Source organism: Chiloscyllium plagiosum, unplaced genomic scaffold (genome assembly GCF_037043375.1).
Source record: "Chiloscyllium plagiosum isolate Xiang-an unplaced genomic scaffold, Cpla_swu_hap1 HiC_scaffold_31, whole genome shotgun sequence".
In the NCBI taxonomy this organism is placed as follows: domain Eukaryota; kingdom Metazoa; phylum Chordata; class Chondrichthyes; order Orectolobiformes; family Hemiscylliidae; genus Chiloscyllium; species Chiloscyllium plagiosum.
This window is the reverse complement of record NW_028270169.1, coordinates 48,857,269-48,873,328: the sequence shown is the minus strand read 5'-3', so window position 1 is coordinate 48,873,328 and position 16,060 is coordinate 48,857,269. Positions and strand designations below refer to the sequence as shown.

At 41.7% G+C, this 16,060-nt stretch overlaps 1 long non-coding RNA gene across 1 annotated transcript in view; it reads left to right on the top strand.

Annotated features, from left to right (window-relative positions):
* Window positions 1-16,060, top strand: part of LOC122564138 (uncharacterized) — a 66,087-nt gene that overhangs the window by 1,310 nt on the left and 48,717 nt on the right. The window contains exon 2 of the long non-coding RNA XR_015752388.1: window positions 8,210-8,268. This is a non-coding gene — a long non-coding RNA (uncharacterized LOC122564138). The remainder of the gene's footprint in view (window positions 1-8,209; window positions 8,269-16,060) is intronic.

The window sequence follows — 16,060 nt, the reverse complement described above, 5'->3', positions numbered from 1 at the left end:
TGTGTGATTTTTAACTTTGCCCACCTCAGTCCAACGCCAGCTCCTCCACATCGTTGCTATTCTTGACACTAGAATGAGAAGGCAACCACTCTACTCAGAACTCAGACGCGGCAGGAGTCTCCCAAGAAGACAGCGGAAAGATTTTAGCAATGTCTTCATAATAAACCCTAACATCCCAGCCAACTGATGAGACACCCTGGCTTATTATCAACATAAACAGAGAAGGCTCACATCAGGTGGCACCAAACAGATTGAGAAACGTGTGCAGAAGTGGCAGAGGGAGCACACAAACCACCAAAATACCCAACTCTTCAAAGCACCACCTTTGTTGCATGAGGCAGAGTTTGCAGATTGTACATCGGACATATCAGCCCTTTCAGGATTCATCAGATCAGTGGAGACTTGTTATCCTCAATCCCATAGGACTGCCTAAGAAAGAGAAGTTAATCATACTTAATGCAATACTGAGACAGCTTGATTATCCAAAGGACACAAGCTTTGTTTGGTTAATTGAATACCAGATAATTGAATGTGAGATAACATAGTTATCCAAGTATCGGGACCTTGCAATCTTGTTTCAATAATCTGAAATTTGGTTAATCAAATGCCAGATAATCGAGGTTCCTCTGTATCCAACAGGAAGATAGCAATGAGTCATAGAGTCATAGAGATGTACAGCATGGAAACAGACTCTATGGTCCAACCCGTCCATGCTGACCAGATATCCCAACCCAATCTAGTCCCACCTGCCAGCACCCGGTCCATATCCCTCCAAACCCTTTCTATTCATATACCCATCCAAATGCCTCTTAAATGTTGCAATTGTATCAGCCTCCACCACTTCCTCTGGCAGCTCATTCCAAACACTTACCACCCTCTGTGTGAAAATGTTGCCCCTTAGGTCTCTTTTATATCTTTCCCGTCTCACTCTAAACCTATGCCCTCTAGTTCTGGACTCCCTGACCCCAGGGAAAAGACTTTGTCTATTTATCCTATCCATGCCCCTCATAATTTTGTAAACCTTTATAAGGTCACCCCCCCCCCCCCCCCCAGCCTCCGACGCTCCAAGGAAAACAGCCATGTTCAGCCTCTTCCTATAGCTCAAATCCTCCAACCCTGGCAACATCCTTGTAAATCTTTTCTGAACCCTTTCAAATTTCACAACATCTTTGCGATAGGAAGGAGACCAGAATTGCACGCAATATTCCAACAGTGGCCTAACCAATGTCCTGTACAGCCGCAACATGACCTCCCAACTTCTGTACTCAATACTTTGACCAATAAAGGAAAGCATACCAAACGCCTTCTTCACTATCCTATCTACTTGCGACTCCACTTTCAAGGAGCTATGAACCTGCACTCCAAGGTCTCTTTGTTCAGCCACACTCCCTAGGACCTTACCATTAAGTGTATAAGTCCTGCTAAGATTTGTTTTCCCAAAATGCAGCACCTTGCATTTATCTGAATTAAACTCCATCTGCCACTTCTCAGCCGATTGGCCCATCTGGTCCAGATCCTGTTGTAATCTGAGGTAACCCTCTTCGTTGTCCACTACACCTCCAATTTTTGTGTCATCTGCAAACATACTAACTGTACCTCTTATGCTCGCATCCAAATCATTTATGTAAATTACAAAAAGTAGAGGACCCAGAACCGATCCTTGTGGCACTCCACTGGTCACAGGCCTCCAGTCTGAAAAACAACCCTCCACCACCACCCTCTGTCTTCTACCTTTGAGAATGGAATGGAACTAATTTTACATTTCATCTGAGAAACAAAGAGACAAAGAACATTGTGGTGCACCTTTTAGAACTTCTAAATGTGATTTTGAGGAAGTCTGAGTAGGTTGAAAGGTTGCTGAATGTGCATGATGTGTTCAGGTGCACAGTGAGTTAGCACAGAACGTAACTGAACAGATAGCACTGGAAGTACCTTTGGGAACAACTGGGTGAATTCAACCCTGACAATGGGAAGTGGTACAATTATGACTGATGTGTTACACTTTTGGCTGAAAGTGAATGAAGTAGGGGATGAGGATAAAATAAAACCTCCTCTCAGCAAGATGAAGCCAAATCCTTTTGTGGTGATATGTCAGCATTATTAACCTTGAGACCACCAGTACTATGGACTCTTCTGAAATTACTGAAATTCTGTTATCATACCATGATTCAGGGTGAGATTCTGCCGAGAGTCATGTTCTATGAAAGGAATCAGTTGCTAAGTGAGACTGTTACCAATTTCATTTTGGAATTAAAGAACCTCTCTGGTCACTGAGAATGTTGCAAACTTAGAAACTGACCTCGGAGACACTAAAGACCTAAAAGACAATAAAATCCAGGCCACGTGTCTGAGTAAAGGCAGTGACATGTTGTTGGAAGAGGCCTGCAATAAAGCCACAGCCATGGAAATGTCAGAAAGAAATAGTTGCAAATGCCTATAGATCATTATCTTTCTAAACTGGCAGAGGAGGTCCACCAGATTTCCATGAGATCCAAACCATGCCAGCCAAACTCCAAGTCAGAAATTTACATCACCATTCTCAGAGTGCCCCCAGCCATCTAAGTGCCCCATTTCTAGTCAACATGTTCTTTCTGTGAAAAGTCATTCATTTCCACACAATATGCAGAAGTGGAGAAAGCAGTAATTAATGTCTCATATCCTGATAAAGCTCCAAATTGCAGGTGGCACCTGGTTATGGTCAGTTTAAAGCTAATGCATGAAGTCAGGGAATCCTAGAATATGCGTATGATAGATATAGAAGCAGTCTTTTGTAGCGCTGTGGTAATGTCCCTACTTCTGAGCCATGAGGCTCAGGTTTAAGACCCACCTGTTCCACAGGTGTATAATAACATCTCTGAACAGACTGATTACAAAAACATCAATCTAGAAAAAAAACTGAATGTTACCAAACAGAAGGATCAAGAATTCTATTCAGTCAGAAAGCAAGAAAAACAGCAAAAAGGATGAGAGTAATCATGTCAACAATATACTGTAATTCCTTTGTCCACAATAGAAATGAATATCAGAGAATCACAACTTACTTTCAGCATTGTGCAGCCATGTCAGTTATTTCAGGAGAGAACGAGAAATCCTATGTCACATTTCCTTATGCAAAACTGTTGTAAAACTCACTAGTTATTCCTAAAGCAGTACTTCTATGCTGTTATATCCTACAAATTGCTATTAGAATTTGCGAGAGGCAACAAAGTTTCCCTGATGGGAAGAATTTAGCTTAAGGACCTACAGTTCAATTAGGACAAATTAATTACAGTAGATATCAGTAGGAGTATGTCTTACATTGAGAAGGTACTAAGAAAGCACAAAGTGATCTTTGATTAAAGAGGATAAATGATAAAATTAGCTATTCATGCAAAACTAAATATCATAAGTCAGCAGATCGTGCAAATGTTAATGTCCTTTCTAGATTTTCAGTGAGGACTAATGAATTTCTAAGGTCAGAAGTTAGATTACACCAGGTTATAGTCCAACAGGTTTACTTGAAAATGCAAGCTTTCAGAGCATTGCCCTTTTGTCAGATGAACTGAAAGAGCAAGACTTTGAAAGCTTTGATTTCAAATAAACCTGTTGGACTATAACTTGGTGTTGTCTAACTTCTGACTTTGCCCACCGGTACCTCCACATCATAAGTAATTTATAGCCGCTGAATTACCTGTGAATTACTTTGCACACACAATTGGCATGTCAGAGAAATTAGTGAAGAAGCTCAAAGATGTAATGCTTGGTAAAGTGCTGTTACAATGCGGGATAAACCCTCCTGCTTAATTTAAACCAACAACACAGAAAAGATTTATCCCATGCAGTAATCTGTGAAAATTCTAGAGGCCAAGAAATATTTAAAGTAAAAATTAACAATTTTATTTCTTTAAGTATAGCAGAGAATAATTAACTAACAACTATTTACAACTCCTTCCTCTAACCTATCTTTTACTTTCCCTTCTACAATAGATAAAACCCCCGATTAAGATTTACCAAAAATTCAAATTTCAAAACCAGCCAGCGGTCGAATCTTCTTTTTATACCTTCCTCTGTAGATTTGCTCTCCAGGTCAGTGTTGATGTTTTTCCTCTGTGCAAACTCCTTCTCTAGACAGGTACCTTTCAGAGAGTTCTGACGAGCAGCCTACATCTGTTAATCTTCTGGTAGCTCTCTCCCAACTGTTCAATTTTTTTCCCGGTCTTACACCCCCAAAGCATCAAATTGTGTCTTTGGCTTTTAATATTGTCAATATACTAAATTCAAACTTGATTGGAGGTTGGTTTCTTTGGGGGTTTAATTTAAACTGATTGGCCAAATTTGAATTTGTTTTTGTCTCCAGGCAACCAATTACCCTAGCTGCTGGACCACATGTTACATTGTATCTTGTTCAGAACACTTGGTGTTGTCAGGTTGTTCTGCTGCCTTTAACTCTCTTAAAGGTACAGTACACACATTTTCACAACAGTGCTCAATTATATGATGAACAGCTGGTCTTGAGTATGATCATTAGACATTGCTTGAGTATTTCTCTTCTCTTTGGTCCTCCTCTGCTACTCCTCCAGATGCTGTTTGACATCGGCCAGGATCTCTGTAAAATGCTCTGGGGCCTCGGTTATGGGCCTGCCTCCGCCACCACATCCGTCGTATCCGCGAGCTGGGGCAATGCGCTTGTTCTCATGCCCCTGTTCCCTATCTAATGCTCCCCGAGACACTGTCGCCGGTAATTGGTCACTGGTGTTCTGCCTCTGGGCTCCTCCACCACCGATGCTGCAGCCTACAACCAGCCATAGTCCTGGGGTTCCGCAGGACCTTGCCTCAACATGGCTGAGCTAAAGACTAGGCCCAAGAGTCGCTGAGCCAACAGAAAACCCACAGGTTTGAGTGATCAAACGGAAGTAAATTGTGGGAATGAATACTTGTCAATTCTTTAAAGTGGAGATCGAAGACTACCTTAGCTAAAGTAAGTGGATAGTTGAGGTTTTAAGAAGCTGGTTTGCAGGCAGGCAGATTGGTACTCAGAAAAGCCCCAGAGTGTATCTCACTCAAGAACAGTTTTCTGTGCTGGTAAATGATGACAGTGACAGTTCCTCTAGGGAGTGCAGCCAAAGCCCAGCTGCTCAACAGGAGAGCAGAAAAAGGGAGAACAATGGCAATAGGAAAGTCAATAGTGAGGCATACAGTTGGGCATTTCTGCGGTTGCATATATGACTCCAGGACGGTGTGTTGACCTCCAGTGACAACCAAAGATGTCACTGCAGGGCTATAGGGCATCTTGAAGGGGCATCACTGTCAGAGATTGAGATTCACAATGGGTCAAACAACATAGTAGAAAGAATAATGATGTCCTGTATCAAGAATTGGAGGAGCTAGGTAGCAGATTAAAAAGCAGAACCTAGGAGGTTGTAATCTCTGGATTACTCCTGGCACAATGTGCTAGTGAGTATAGGCATAGGCAGTTAGAACTAGATGAATGTGTAGCTAAAGAGTTTGTAGAATCATTGGATCCCTAGAGTGTGGAAACAGACCATTCGGCCGAACAAGTCCACACTGACCCTCTGAAGTGCAACCCACCCAGACCCATTCCCTATTATTCTATATTTACCCTTGACTAATGCACCCAACCTACACATCCTTGAACACTACGGGCAACTTAGCATGGCCAGTTCACCTAACCAGCACATCTTTGGATTGTGGGAGGAAATGTGCAAACTCCACACAGTCACCCGAGGCTGGAATCGAACCTAGGTCCCTGGCGCTGTGAGGCAGCAGTGCTAGCCACTGAGCCACTGAGCCACCCTTAGTTGGTGCAAGAGGAAGGGATTAAGATTCCTGGATCACTGCTCCTTTATTTAGGGTGGGATCTGTACAAATGTGACAGGTTACACCTGCAGGGAGGTTTGCTAGTGATTTTAGTAGGGGTTTAAGCCAATTTGGCAGGGGGATGGCATGCAAATGGAGGTATACAGAAGTACGGGGTGATGCACAGACAAGTATTGAAGAACCAAGTCAATCATGAAGTCAATGAAAATATAATTAAGACCAAAGGAAATGTAGTAAGATTGGTATTTATTTTAATGCACAGGATCTTGTGAATAAGGCAGATGAGTTAAAAGTACTGATTGACACATAAGGATATGGCATCCGTGCTGTCATGGAGACATGGTTTGTGTGGGGAGACAGGATTGGCAGCTCAATGTTCTGGGGAAAAGAATCTTCAGGCAAGATAGGAGGAGATGCAAAAGTGTTGCAATATTAGTCAAAGAGTCAATTACTGCTGTAAGATGCAACAATATCTTAAAAGGTCATATGGTTAGTACTTAAAAGGGAGGCAATCATTTTGTTGGGAGTGAACTGTACACCTCCAGTCAGGGAGAGATAAAAGTGCAGATACTTAAGTTTCAAATAAATTAAAAAATAATAGAGTAATAATAGTAGGGATTTCAATCTCCCCAGTTTTAACTGGGATGGATAAAGTTCAAAAGGCTTAGATAGGCTAGGATTCTTAAAGTTATCCAGAAATTTTTTTTAAGCAGCACTTAGGAAGTCCTACAATAAATGGGGTGGTGCTAGACATAATTTTAGGGAACAAAGCTGGGCAAGTGGTAGAATGTCATTTGATGGGATAGCATTTTTTATGATAGTGACAATAATAGAGTTAAATTTAAGGTAATTATGACAAAGGACAAAGATGAACTGGAAATAAAGCTTCTGAATTTAGGCAGGGCGATTTTAATATGACAGGATCTGGCTAAAGGGGACTGGGAGTAGCTATTTTCAGGAAAATCCACATCACAGTAGTGGTGAGTCATTTGAAGTGGTAATAGTGAGTGAAGGGCAAGCATGTCAAAGGTGAAGGGTGAGGTCAACAACTTCAGAGAACCCTGGATGTCAAGGGACATACAGGATTGGAAAAAGTAAAAGCTTATCTCAGAAGCTGAGATATCACAACAACCGATGCCCAGGAGGTGTATAGAAAGTGCAAAATTAACAAATTAGGAAATTAAAGAGGGGACATGAAAAAACACTGACAGATAACAAATCCAAAGGGGCTTTCTAAGTATATTAGAAACAGGAGAATAAGCAAGGAAATAGCGGCTCATTACGAACAAAGTAGCAATGTGTATAGAGCCAGAGGACACAGATGAGATTTTAAAGGAGAATTTTGCATCTGTATTTACTATAGAGAAGGATTATGTATACATTGAAATCTGGGAAGGGAACTGTAATACACTTAAGCAAATTATATTGAGATGGAAGAGGTATTAGCAGTTTTAGTCAGTTTGAATGTGGTTAAGTCTCCAGGCCCAGATGAGATATATCCAGAGCTGTTGTGGGAGGCAACTTATGAGATTGGAGGACTATGTAAGTATGTAAGGCTGAGGTAGACAGACTTTTGATCAGCAAGGGAATCAAGAGTTATTGAGAAAGACTGGGAAATGAAGTTGAAGATTATTAAATCAGTCATGATCTCAATGAATGGTGGAAATTCAATAGGTTGTATGACCTCCTTCTGCTCCTTCGTCTTATAGTTAATCATTTCTCTCTTCATAGATACTGTCTGACTGCTAGGTATTCACTGCATTTTCTGTCACTACTTTGTAACTTGCATCCGAGAACGGTTTTCTCTTTTACTCCTTTTATATATGGTATGATAGATTACTTGGACATTCAAAAATGCCTTTGATAAAGCTTATAGAAAATTGCTAAGTTGAAAATCAACAGAATTGAAGATAATACCTAGGCACCAACAAAATGAAAAGGAAGACATAGCAGGTATTCATTAAAATAGTCACATCAGGATGGGAGTGGGAGTAAGGTTTACAGTTCTCCTTGTAGAAACAAAATAAAATTAAAGTAAATGGCACATGTCTGTGATTATCACTGATATGATTTTTAAATTAAATAGCTAACATATTATGATCATTCCAATATTGACTGTTTTGTTTCTAGCGAATAAAACTATAGTGTAGAAATCACCAAGCTACAAAGTTAAAATCAATACCAGAAGAACAGTATCTGTATTCTTTCACATACCAGTATTTTTTGCAATTCAGTAGTCAATTTTGCTTGACTGCTCATGGTGGCCAGGTTTATATTATTTTAAGAGATCATGTACTGTCTCATTTGAACCACATCTGCTAAGTAAAGCCTCAGATTAGACTTTGTATTGTTCAGTGAAGGAAATATAGACTGAATGCACTTGTAATTTTAGTTTGCAGGCCACTTTCCAATCAATGTGTTCGCAGATGTTATTACACACCTCTGGAACAGGTGAGACTTGAACCTGATCTCTTGGACCGAGGTAGGGACACCACCACTGTGCTACACATTGCATCCATCATATTTCATGTCATGCATGGAAATATGTGAGGTTAAAAAAGTATGTTTAAAAGAAATAAAGCCAATAATTTCTCACAAATAAAATCTTTTCCGCACCAGGGAAGTAGTTTTTAATAGGTTTTTAAAAAACCAGTGTTGGGGAGGCTATGATGGAGTTTAAAAATTTCAAGTCAGAGTCTGATTCGGAATTAACTTGAGGAACAGCTAGAATATAAATAACACGAAGGGGCGGTAATTATCATTTGTAGGCCTTAAAGCAACATGATAAGCTACACATAACATACCAGCAATGGCGGGCCCCAATTTACAAACATCTGACTTATGAATGCTTCTGCTTACAATAGGTTCACATTAGATACTAGTAATTTTAAGGATCCAACATGTGAAGATTCGTTCATACTTGCCACTGGAGGAAAGGAGAGACAACGTAAGTCCAGATGTAAACGACATTGGTGAACTGTACACTACTGTATATAACTTTTCAAAGTGTTGGTATTTGTTACAATACAGTAGTTATCAAACAATGTACATGATACCTGTGCTGATAGTACAAAGAAATGCAAAACCATCACAAAGGAGAGGAGAGTTGACATACTCAAGTCATCTGAAAAAGGAGAGACACTTCCGAACATTGGGAAAGAATTAGACCATACCCATTCGGCAGTTGGAACTATTTTAAAAAGACAAAGTGTTCATTCTGGAACGTGTGAAGGGCTCTGTGCTGAAGGAGGTTACAATAAAGCAATGGAGTAGATTAATTATAGAAATGGAAAAAGTTAGTTGTTTGGCTTGAGGATCATTGTTGAAAAGTGTTGTGTCGGAAAAGCACAGCCTGAAACATTAACTCTCCTGCTCCTTGGATGCTGCCTGACCTGCAGCGCTTTTCCAGTGCCACACTTTTCAACTCTGACCTCCAGCATCTGCAAATCTCACTTTCTCCTTGAGGATCACTGTTGTATACTGGTTAGCCTAAAGCTCACTTAAGAGAGCCAAAAATCAGCATGCAGACCTAAAGTCTGAGCATGGTAGTGAAAATGAAGATTTAATCACAAGGCAAGGTTGGTTAAATGGATTTAAAAGGGCAAATTTACAAAACATAAGTTACTAGTTCTGATCATGATGCAGTGAGTGAATTTCTGGATGTGATGGCTGAAATAATTAGAGGGGGCATGGGTATAGTGCTGAACAGGTTTCAACATTGATGAGACGGAGCTGTTTTGGAAGATTACGTCCTAATGTACATTGGAAAAGAGGAGAAGTCTATGCCAGAGCATAAAGCTGAAAAGTTAGCTTGACCCCTTTGCTTGGTGGTGATTGCAAGCTCTAGCCTGTGCTATGCTGAAAATCCTATGGTTTTCAAGAGAACCTAGAAGACAGGGTAATTCAAGATGAAGGATGGGGAAAAAATTGTGGCTGTAAGAGCTGCTCCTTTTTTTTGAGGTGTTTTAAGTGTTGGAAGTAATTTCCTTGAATTCCAGGAGCAGTAATTACTGTTTCATAAGCTGTTGCATTGTTTTGGAACTTTGGGGTAAAAAAAATCAAAACAACAGCACTTTAAAAAAAGAGGAAGAGAACAAAAGGCAGAGACCACATGGTCAGTGACAGAGAGAAAGAAACCTACACTACTGTCTGACACAGCAGTGAATCTAAACAGTGATTGCCTTTGCTGTTTGAGTTCAAGTACTTCTGGACACCGGGGTGCATCTAAGAAAAATTAACAAACAGCAAGATTCACAGCTGACCTTGAAGGAACCTGTGTGGGAGAGTTCACAGCACAGGAGCAGAAAGGTGCATAAGTTTCTAAGTGTAACCTTGCTTTTTTTAAAAAAGTGATTAGAGTAGGTTCTTTTTGGTTATATATTTCATTGAGAGCTGACTCTTGATTAAAATTTAAAAATGTAAAACATAGGTACTAATTTAGCCTGGAGCAGTGATTTTTAGAGCAGTAAGATTTTCTGAAGATTGTTAACGTACAAGGATGGCCTTTAGTAGAGTGATGTGCTCTTCATGTTGGATGTGGGGGATTATGGAGTTTCCATGTTACTGGTGATTATGTCTGGAGTAAGTGTGTTTGGTTGTGAGTCCTATTAGATCACATGAATCGGTTGGAATGGCAGTTAGAGGCAATGAGGAATATACAGGAGCTAGAGGGTGTGATGGATGGCAGTTATAGGAGAAGAGAAAAACCACAGATACAGGTAGATGGGTTACTGCCAGGAAAAATAGGAGGGGGAGGTGGGCAGTGCAGGACTCACCTGTGGCTATCCCCATCTCAAACAAGCATGCTGTTTTGGAAAACGTAGGGGGTGATGAACTCTCAGGGAAATGTAACATGAATAGCCAAGTTTCTGGTACAGAGACTGGCTCTAATGTAACAAAGGATTTGTCAGGTTCCAATTGATTAACTGTGATAGGGGACTCTTTACTCTGAGGCAGAGACAGCTGACAGCGAGAAATCAGAATGGTGTGTTCCACCCTCGTGCCGGGATCAAGGATATCTCAGAGAGAGTGCAGAATATTCTCAAAGGGAAGTGAGCAGGAGGTCGTTGTATACATTGGAACAAATGACATAAGAAGGAAAAAGAATAAGGTTCTGAAGGGAGAATATAGGAAGCTAGGCAGGAATTTAAAAAGGAGGTTCTTAAAGATGGTGATATCTGGATTACTCCCAGTATGACGAGCTAGTGAGGGTAAGAATAGGAGGCTAGAGCAGATGAATGAGTGGCTGAGGAGCTGGTGCAGAGGAGAAGGGTTCACATTTTTGGAAATTTGGAATCTCTTCTGGGGTAGAAGTGACCTGTGTAAGAAGGATGGATTACACCTGAATTAGAATGAGACTGATATACTGGCAGGGAGATTTGCTAGAGCTGCTTTGGAGAATTTAAACTAGTAGGTGTATGGGCACGGGGGTTGGTAGTTGGACCTGGGGAGATAGTGAGGAAACAGATCAGTCTGAGACTGGTACAGTTGGGAAAGGGAGCAAGTCAAACAGTCAGGAACAAAAACTGAGGTAAATTAAACTTCATTTATTTCAATGCAAGAGGCCTAACAGGGAAAGCAGATGAACTCAGGGCATGGTTAGGAAGATGGGCCAGGGATATCAAAGCAATTACGGAGATATGGCTCAGGGATGGTCAGCACTCACAACTTAATGTTCTAGCAAACAAATGCTATAAAGGAGAGAAAGCATGGCAAGGGAGGAGGGGAGTGGCATTTTCGATCAGGGATAACATTACATCTGTACTTTGGGAGAATATTCCTGAGAATACATCCATGCAAGTCACTTTGATGGAGTTGAGAAATAAAAAAGTGATGATTACCTTATTGGGATTGTACTGTAGACACCCCAATAGTGGAAATTGAGAAACAAATTTATAAGATTTCAGTTATATCTAAGAATTATAGAGTAGTAATCATAGAAGCTCTTCAGCCACGTTCTCTCTTCCTCCCTCTACAAGGATTTCAGTGAGTCCCTCTCTCACTGCACACCCCAGGTCATCATCTCTGTCCAGAAGCTCTTCAGCCACATTCTCAACTGGGACACCCGGACCAACCAACCCAACCACCCCGTGGCTCAACACTTCAACTCCCCCTCCCATTCCACCAAGAACATGACTCCTCCATCACCAGACCATAGCAACATGATGGCTGGAGAAAGAGCGCCTCATCTTCTGCCTCGGAATCCTCCAACCACAAGGGATGAACTCAGATTTCTCCAGTTTCCTCATTTCCCCTTCCCCCACCTTGTCTCAGTCCCAACCCTCAAACTCAGCACCGCCTTCCTAACCTGCAATCTTCTTCCTGACCTCTCCACCCCCAACCGCACTCCGGCCTATCACCCTCACCTGAACCTCCTTCCACCTATCGCATTTCCAACGCCCCTCCCCCAAGTCCCTCCTCCCTACCTTTTATCTTAACCTGCTGGACACACTTTCCTCATTCCTGAAGAAGGGCTCATGCCCAAAACATCGATTCTCCTGTTCCTTGGATGCTGCCTGACCTGCTGCACTTTTCCAGCAACACATTTTCAGCTAGTAATCATAGAATCCCTACAGTGTGGAAACAGGACCATTTGGCCCAACAAGTCCATACTGACCCTCTGAAGAGTATCCCACACAGACCCATTCCCCTGCCCTTATTGCTCTACCTTTCCTCTGACGAATGCACCTAGCCTACACGTCCCTGAACACTATGGGCAATCTAGTATGGCCAATTCACCTAACCTGCACATCGTTGGACTGAGAGGGGAAACCGGAGCGCCCGGTGGAAACCCACACAGACACTGGGAGAATGTGCAAACTCCACACAGTCGCCCAAGGCTGGAATTGAACCAGTGTCCCTAGGATGTAGCAGTGCTAACCACTGAGCCACTGTAATGATAGGGGATTTTAACTTTCCAAAGTCTGGGACTGCCATAGTGTTTCAGGTTTAGATGGAGAGGAATTTGCTAAGTGTGTACAAGAAAGCTTTCAGTATGTGGATGTACCTACGAGAGTAGGTGCAAAGCTTACTTGTTTTAAAATAATGATGGAAAAGTATAGACTGGATCTAAAAGTTGAAGTTCTAAATTGGAGGAAGGCTAATTTTGACAGTAATATGCAAGAACTTTCAAAAGTTAATTGGTTATGGATATTTGTAGGTAAAAGGATGGCTGGAAAATGACAACCTTTCAGAAATGAGATAATGAGAGTCCAGAGACAGTAGTTTCCTGTTGGTGTGAAAGGCAAGACCAGTAGGTGTAGGAAATGCTGGATAACTAGAGAAATTGAGGTTTTAGTTAAGAAAAGAAGGAAGTATATGTCAGGAATAGACAGCAGAGATTGACTGAATGCTTAGTGTATGAAGGCAGTAGGAATATACTTGAGAGAGAAATCAGGAGGGCAGAAAGGGGTGAGAGAATTTTGGCAAGTACGGTTAAGGAGGACCCAAAAGGATTTTATAAATACATTAAGGATAAAAGTGTAACTAGAGAGAGAATAAGACCCCGCAAAGATCAGCAAGGCAGACTGTGTTGAACTGCAGGTGATGGGGGAACTTACTAAACAAATATTTAGCATCAGTGTTTACTGGGGAGAAGGACATGAAAGATACAGAATGTGGGGAAAAAAAGATGGTGACATCTTGAAAACTGTCCATATTATAGAGGTGGTGGTGGTGCTGAATGTCTCGAAACGCACAAAAGTGGATAATTCCCCAGGACCTGACGAGGTGTATCCTAGAACTTTGTGGGAAACTAGGGAGGTGATTGCTGGGCCCCTTGCTGAAGTATTTGTATCAATTGTCACAGGTGATTGAGTTTTTTGAAAAAGTAATGAAGAGGATTGACGAGGGCAGAGCGGTTGACGTGATCTATATGTGCTTCAGTAAGGCCTTCAACAAGGTTCCTCGTGGTAGACTGGCTAGCAAGGTTAGATCTCATGGAATACAGGAAGAACTAACCATCTGGATACAGAACTGGCTTGAACATAGAAAACAGAGGGTGATGGTAGAAGATTGCTTTTCAGGCTGGAGGCCTGTGATCAGTGGTGTGCCACAAGGATCTGTGCTGGGTCCACTGCTTTTTGTCAGTTATATAAATGATTTGGATGTGAACAGTTAGTAAGTTTGCAAATGACACTAAAATTGGATGTGTAGTGGACAGCAAAGTTACCCAAGAGTACAACTGGATCTTGATCAGATGGGCCAAAGGGCTGAGGAGGGGCAGATGGAGTTTTAAATAAATAGGAGGTGCTGCATTTTGGAAAGGTAAATCAGGGCAGGACTTCTACACATAATGGTAAGGTCCTGAGCAGTGTTGCTGAACAAAGAGACCTTGGAATGCAGGTTCACACTTCCTTGAAAGTGGAGTCTCAGGTAGATAGGATAGTGAAGGTGATGTTTTGTATGCTTGCCTTTTTTGGTCAGAGTATTGGATATAGGAATTGGGAGGTAAAAACAATGACTGCAGATGCTGGAAACCAGATTCTAGATCAGAGTGGTGCTGGAAAAGCACAGCAGTTCAGGCAGCATCCGAGGAGCAGGAAAATCGACATTTCGGGCAAAAGCCCTTCATCAGGAATAGAGGTCCTGATGAACTGCTTTTGCTGAACGTCGATTTTCCTGGTCCACGGATGCTGCCTGAACTGTTGTGCTTTTCCAGCACCACTCTAATCTAGAATATAGGAATGGGAGGTCATGCTGTGGCTATACTGGACACTATTTAGGCCACATTTGGAATATTGTGTGCAATTCTGGTCTCTCTCCTATTGGAAGGATGCTGTGGAAATTGAAAGGGTTCAGAAAAGATTTACAAGGACGTTGTCACGGTTGGAAGATTTGAGCTAGAGGGAGAGGCTGAATAAGTTGGGGCTGTTGTCTGTGGAGTGTTGGAGGCTGAGAGCTGACCTTGCAGAGATTTATAAAATTATAAGGGGCATGGATAGGGTAAATAGACAAGGTCTTTTTTCTGGGTTGGGCGAGAACTGGAGGGCATTCATTTAGGTTGAAGGGAGAAAGATTTAAAAGGAACCTTTTTTTCCACAGAAAGGGGGTGAGTGTATGGAATGAGCTTCCAGAGGAAGTGGTGGGGCTGGATAGGCACATGAATAGAAAGGATTGAAGGATATAGGCCAAGAGCTGGCAAATGGGAAGAGATTAATTTAGGGTATCTGGTCAGCATGGATGAGTTGGACCGAAAGGTCTGTTTCCATACTGTACATCTCTATGTCTCTATATAGAAATTCAATAAAAATGACATGGAGCCTCGAGGTCTGGTTCTGGCATCACTTTGTACCTAAAGTAACCAGATACTGTGCCTCTAAGAAACTGCCAAGACTTTACTAATCCTAAGTAATGCTCCTAAACATTCTGCATTTCTGGTCATTTTCATCCCAATATTAAGATTGTGTACTTGCCACCCAGAACAACCTCTATACTTCAACCTATGGATTAGGGTGTCATTGTGTCCTTTAAAGCCTATCACCACCATTGGGCATTTTTCCAAGTCATTATGGCAACAAAGGAGGTTAAAACAAATGAAACAAATTTTTAGAAGTCTTATATTTACCAAGCAATAAAGAACAATTCAGAGACAATGGGATGAATGTAAGGCAAACCAATAGGAATGGTATCTGGAAAAAACTTTGCCCTCAGTTTATTAATGGTTTTGAAGATTTTTGAAGAAACTATTATTTGGATCTTAGGTAGACAAGCAGGAGGCTGGAAGAGCACAGCAAGCCAGGCAGCATCAGGAGGTAGAAAAGTCAATGTTTCGGGTGTAACCCTTCTTCAGTGAAAGGGGAGCTGCAGATAAAGGGGTGGCGGTAGGGGAAGAGTTTGGGTGGGTAGAGGGGCGGGATGGTGAGGGAGGCATAGATGAACACAGGTAGAGGGTACGACCTGGTTGATCGATGGGATGAATGAATCCAGTTGGTAGCTGCAAGGAAGGGTTGATTAGAGGAATGGAAGGGAGGGGAAAGGGCTGAAAAGGGAGTCAGGGGATGGGAAGGGAGGTTATTTCAAATTGGAGAACTCAACTTAAATCCTCCAGGATGTAGGCTACCCAGGTGGAAGATGTGTTCTTGCAGCCTCCTGCTGGTCTACCTCCGATTTTGACATCTGCAGTTTTTTTTGTCTCTAACTAAAGTGGTGGATCTTAGCAATCACCTTGAGTTTGATATTGTTGTTGATGATATTCAAGATTTGTTCAAATTCCAATCACAAGGGGTGAATAAGTACTGAGGAC